The sequence below is a fragment of the Dysidea avara genome, chromosome 1, assembly GCF_963678975.1.
Source record: "Dysidea avara chromosome 1, odDysAvar1.4, whole genome shotgun sequence".
Taxonomy (NCBI): domain Eukaryota; kingdom Metazoa; phylum Porifera; class Demospongiae; order Dictyoceratida; family Dysideidae; genus Dysidea; species Dysidea avara.
Genome location: NC_089272.1, coordinates 2,015,401 through 2,022,321, shown reverse-complemented (window position 1 = coordinate 2,022,321; position 6,921 = coordinate 2,015,401).

Sequence of the window (6,921 nt, the reverse complement as noted above, 5' to 3'; positions counted from 1 at the left end):
GGCCACCATTTTGCTGCACGGGTGATCTTCACCCTTCAAATTACCGCCCAATTTCTGCAGTTCCAGTTTGTGGCAAATCAACTAGATCGATACCTTGAAACAAATCACCATTTAAGTCCTTTTCAAGGTACAGGTAAATCAACCGAACAGATAGTCCTTTATGCTGTGGATACTATTGTGAATGCTCTGAACTGCGCGGAAATTGTGTATGTATTGGTGAGGGACAGATACATTTTGAAGGTCATTGAATGTTATCATTGGTGGTGATTTGGCTGAAATGGCTTTCTCTAGCCAAAACATATTTACATGTAAGTAACTGATAGTTACGTATGTTTGCTAATTGCAAACCTCTGTATGGATACCATCAGGATACAGATGGTGACACCACTATGCCAGAAATGTTGTTGTTGTTTTACATAACTATACCAATTGTCTGGTTTCTGTATACAATAACTATGTTGCCAATAAATCCAGTGGTGAAGCGACAGTTTGCCTTCCAAAAGACACATGTGTAGCACGTTGTGTGAATGATGGTACAATTAACACAGGCAGTGTTTATTCTAGGGCTGTTAGGGGGGAATTCCCCCCCCCCCCCCCCCCCCCTAAAATTATGAGTGGCTAGTACACTAAAGCTTGGCACACAAAATTATTTTAAATGCTTTCAGATTCAATCTCACAAATTTTCCCCTGGTTATAAATTGCAAAACAACCTTAAAATCTCAAATCAGTTTCAGCATAGATATATTGTATCTATGGTTTCAGATAATTTAATTTTTAAAAATCTCTTGTATGGGTACATATGTAAATAACAAAAATTATAGTGATGGCTATATTCAATATTTTTTTCCAAATAGCATGCTTAACTCTCAAAATTTTCCTTAAATTCAATCTCATAAGTGTAATTTGGTAAACATTTCTGAGCCAGTTTATACTTTCAAAATGGCATACACAGCCAATACGCCTGATTTTTAAAAATCATGAAATTTTCCTTTTATTTCTAGCCTAGGTTTCTTGAAAGACATCCACCCATGCAGATCTTAATTTGCTAGTACTTTGTGGATACAGTGATAGTCAATACTGTACATGTAATATCTCAGTGATCTCACACAAATCGTTTGTTTAACAGTTTCAACATATGTACACAGTGCACTATATCAATAGAATAATTGTATACATGACTCTGTGAGGTCCACATGGTGACTTAGGTATTACATACATAAGTACGTACATTATTGTCATCACTACTACACTCATGCATCAAGCTCTACCACGGTCCAATCACATAGGATCTGGTTTCACTTAATTACAAAAATCAACACTCATGACACAGCCTTGATAAATGACTAACCCGGGCCAGTTTCACAACTACGTATTTCAATTATTGTGAATTTGGACAAGACTTTCACCTGGTCACCCCCCCAAATTCTTGATTCCACCCCAAAAGAGAAATCCTAGATTAAACACTGAACACAGGGAAGTATAAACTTTAACACTTAGCAAAACAAATCTGTAGCTGGCATTCCGCACATTAATGCTGCCTGATCACAAAACGTCGATACGTGTTTTGAATGGTAATGTCTTGCTATTATTCCTATGTAACATGCTATCTGCAGTGACATTAGCAACATGCACAATTTTGTTCCCAAATATTATGAAACAAAGGTGTTCTTTGGCTGGAAGAAAGGCATTAATAGCTTCTGTGGAGTCAGATACTAAAAGGAGCTAGTGCCTGTTGGATTGTTTTAGTGCATATTTTATAGCCTTCCCCCAGCACACTTTGTTTGCAGTCCATTTCTATATCTTCGGTTAATGCAAGTCATCAAAGTTTCCTGTTTTTAAATTAAATATACTGTCATGCACATATACACCTTCATGTGTGATATCTGTAATTTGTGATTGTACATTGTACAAATGAAGTTGATCAGAAAGTTTTAACGTCAACCAACTCGGTTAATACTGGATGAAACTGGCCCTTAATTTTGATGATTCCAGGGATGTGTCCACATGGCAGCTTAAAGTACTTGCTTTAATTATCAGCTGGTTGAGATATCTAAAACGCATTTGTATATGCAGTATACACGCTGCCTGTCATCACGTTGCGATAATATGATGTAATTATAGCAGTAATGTTATCCATGCTATCACTACAAACATATTGCACAAAATTCCCTAAATCGGCAATGAAGGATCCTTTTAATTTATATGTGATAAAAGGTATTTACTCACAACTGATTCATTTTCATCTCTCCATTTGAAAAATTATCACTTTCCATGTATCTTAACACCTATGTGATCGTCATGCTTTGAAATCGATACCCAAGTCCTCCACAAGCATTCAGTTAATATGTTCATTGTATACCACTGAAATGAAATGATGTGTATAGTTGTGTCATGTGCCACAAATAGGGCAAGTGTTCATTGCAACATATGTAGTTGTTTATTCAGCTCACATGATGATATTCCATCAGTGCTCTCTTTGAATCACTGGATGTAACTAGCATTACCCGACAGCTAGTGTATAGTATGTGTCACTAGTGTATAGTATGATGTGTCACTAGTGTATAGTATGATGTGTCACTAGTGTATAGTATGATGTGTCACTAGTGTATAGTATGATGTGTCACTGGAGTTGCCGGCTGATTTTCTGGCATGTCCATGTTGAGCCAGACTGAGAAAATCTTTTCTTAGTTTTCCTTTTGAATTCCGCCCTGGATGTGAATGCAGCTATTGTGGTTGGGCATGGGGATTATTTTCATCCACTACTGAATTGCTCACCATTGTAAATCTCGTGTAAATAGAAGGTGGAATATATAATGTCATGCAAAATGTGTACTTTGTGATTCCTCACGTCCGACTACTGCTCATGTCTTGGGGGGCTGCTCATGTCTTGGGGGGTTGCTCATGTCTACTGCTCATGTCTTGGGGGGTTGCCCGGTTGCGTTATCTCAGGAAAAGTACACTTATCGACATGATTTAGTCATTCAGTCTTTGGTCGACAGTTTCATCAGGGTTTACATTGACTTGCCCTATATCCAGGTTTATGCTGACCTTCCTAACTTGCGAGCCAGTGAGTCACCCCCATCTACACTTCCACCTAATGTGATTGTGACCCCCTTTAGACCAGACATTGTTATCCATAATACCGTCACTTCTAGTATACTTTTATTTGAACTGACATGTCCATTGGACAGTGCCCACCATCTTGAGCAGGCTAGATCCCGCAAACAAAATAAGGCTGAATACCACCAAATTCTATCAGAGCTAGATCGGTTAAATGTTACCAACTTTTATGAGACTCTTGAGATCAGCGTTTTAGGTCACTTCCAGCAATTTTCAGTCACTAACACTTACAATGTACTACATTTTATTGATAAGGACATCAATATCACAAGGTCACTGGTTCGACGGATGCTGGATGATGCCTCGAAGGTTTGTATGACTGCATCCCAGAGGATTTTTATGGCAAGGGATTGCCGAGAGTGGTTGTGATAATGTACTTGTAATTTAATATTTTTGTTTTGTTTTGTAATTGTTGTTTTTGTTTGTAATTGTTGTTTTTGTTTGTAATTGTAATTACTTTTCTCCCTTGCCATGCCCACGTTGGTATCACTTGATCACCAGCCTTGTGGTCGCATGTGACCGAGGGTTACTGAATTTGTAAATGTATATACATGTCTCATTTATCATGATGGTTTCAACAACACAGGGCAAGACATGCATACTACCCAATGATACTACTCGTTTACATGTACAACAGCACAACCATAGTTACCATACATAACAGGTCCCTCCCAACAATTAACTGCCAAACTCAAGATGATTCACCAAATACCCCTGGAGTTATTATCGCTGTTCAGCTAAATCATCTCCAGGTACGCACAACATCACTTATTACAGAGGCGGCGGAGAAGGGGGGCTGCAGCCCCTGTGAAAAAAATATGGGGGGCTTAACCCCCCTAAAATTACTGATTTGTACTGAGCCTAGCATCATTTGAGATACTCTAATAAAACAGTCAAGAGCACACTCTAATAGACCAGTCACAGTATTCTTATAGGAGCAGTGTAGCAAACTACCTATGTAGTTGCATATTTTATTATGTTTATTAATAATAACTGATAATAAAAACCTGTCACAATGTTCTTTTAGGAGCAGTGTAGCAAGCTACCTATGTGGTTGTATATAAGGAGATATAGTCTAGTTGGTAGAGGGCAACTATTGCCAGCAGGCAAGGACCTTGTTTTTTGGTCTTCAGCTTACAACTAGGCATTGCATGGCATCACCAAGCTAGACCCCTTGTCCCCCGAAATATAGGTGTCTCCGCCGCCTCTGACTTATTATTGCTGTAAGAATTTACCATCATTTGCTATAATCCTGAAGTTTCTCCATGCACCTAACTGTTATTATAGTTCGAGTGAAATTATTGTACAAGCGGGATGCTAGCTACTGATGACCCTAGGAATAGTAGGTAAACTGTTCCATAAGATCATAAGTCTATGTCTAGAACACCACCTGATGTCTAACAATTATAATGTCATTGATACATCAGCATACAGAGAGTTGATCAAGGTTTTGTCCCCAGAATTTTTGAACATATTTACTGTTATGTTTATGAACAATTATTATTATTAGGTACACAATGTATATTTCATAGAAAACTATCCGTTATGCATTGGATACCACTTAATTGAGGAGCATATTATAGACACCAAGTCATTCATGTAAAGATTTGTTGGCTCTTGATCTGCTGAATTGCTGGCATGAGTACTACCAATCCCATAAAAATGTACTGTTTTAAAGTTTCTGCCTTTGAAATAGTTCTCTTGTGTACTGACAGTCAGGTATTCTATATGAATGTCAACATCATGGTAGTCAGAGTCAAGATGGTCAACATCATGGTAGTCAGAGTCAAGATGGTTTGCTGGTGTCACTATGTGGATCATGCCATTACAACCTGCCACACAAGTATTAGTGGAGTCAATACTTCCTTGGCCTGTCACTGAACAAGTAAAATGTTCATGTTTTTATGAAGCATCCATGTAGAGGGCAGCTAGGAAGTATACTGCAAAAATATGACAGCTTGCTAAGGTATATGTTAGCTATATTAATAATTATTATACAGCATACACAAAGTGTATCAGTACATATTAAGTTTAAACTACAATGCAATTCAGATGATAAAATTATAGTCCATACCATATGATCATAATGATAAGTTATACACATACAGAGCTCTCAAAATTCACATACATTCCATGTGTATTATGAGGAACATTACTATTTGTCTATATAACTAGAGTAGCTTCGTAAGTTCTCATGATTGCATAGCTGCTAGTAGTAGTTTCAGTTGTAACTCATTTTATCAGCAACAATGCAGTGCAGTACTGTGTACAGCTATAGTTAACACTTTAGTTGATAGCAAAACATTTCTCAGGTTACGTTAAAATGTAATCACTAGCTGTAGACAGCATGCAGCCAAATTTACTATCATATAGCTAATTATAGGCTTCACATTATGATATTATGCTAAAAAAAGGATGGACAGCTTTCTGTTACCATACTATTACCACTGTCTCTCTTGTAGAGATACACCAGGCAAAATTTTTGGCAAATGTGCCAGTAACAGCCATGAGTGAAATGTTGGAAAAATGGACACTGAGGAACAGCACATTTTAAATGAAAAAGGTTGAGATATATAATATACTCTAGTACGTGATACTATCTGAAGATCTGAACTGGGAGAAACATCATAAAACCATCATTGCCCGTGCTTACAGAACACTTGGTCTAATTCGACGGACATTTGTCTGCAATCATTCACCTACTACCTTGGTTAGATTGTACGTATCCCTGGTAAGATCGCAATTACTTTACTGTACTCAGATCTGGCAACCACATTTGATGAAAGACATTGTTAACCTTGAGAGAATCCAACGCCGAGCCACTAAACACATCCTCAATGACTACACCAGCTGCTACAAAGATCGTCTAATTAACCTGAAGCTCCTTCCCCTCATATACATATTTGAACTGCAGGACATACTGTTTGCTATCAAGTCACTAAAGTCACCAACCTACCAGTTCAACATCAACAACTTTATCAGTTTCAACTCTTCTACTACTAGGGCTGGAGCAAGCAATAAACTCTTGATACCTCATCACCTTAACAACACAGCTCGACATTCTTACTTCCATCGGTTACCATCTTTGTGGAATGCCATGCCGATAATGGATATAAACACATCATATTTTACTCTCAAATCTAAGCTTAAATCATTCTTATGGAATCACTTTCTAACGAATTTTGACGAGAGCAACAACTGTACCTTTCACTTCCTTTGTCCTTGCAGAACCTGTCATCAATCCAGACCTCCAGTCACAAACTTCAAACATTTATAATTAATCAACATAACATTGTATAATTGTAGATAATTTTGTACTTAGGCAGGCTGATGGTGCAAGTTACCATCAGATCTTTGGTGTCACTTTTCACCATAAAGCATTAAATAAAAATAAATAAATAAATATAATTATATCACCAAAAAAGTTGTAGAGATCAAGCCAAGATCCGATATATATACCACATGTACAAAATTGTAAGAAGAGCAATATAGATTTAGTCGTATGATTTTTAAACACACTCTGTGAGTTTACATCACGCTGAACACGCTCAACCTGTCTACTTTACAAGAAGAGAGAGAGCTAAGCTTGTAATGATGCATAAAGTAAAATTATGAATGATTTTACTGGTAACCCAAAAGATTAATTACTTACCCCCATACTATAACAATTAACAAAAGCTACAAACTGTTAATGACTTACACTGCAGTATAATTTTTTCTTCGCTGCGTGATAATTTTGAAACGCCTTCCCTGGATAAGCTTTTGGTAGTCATTTAGATAAATATTATATCTGTGCATTAT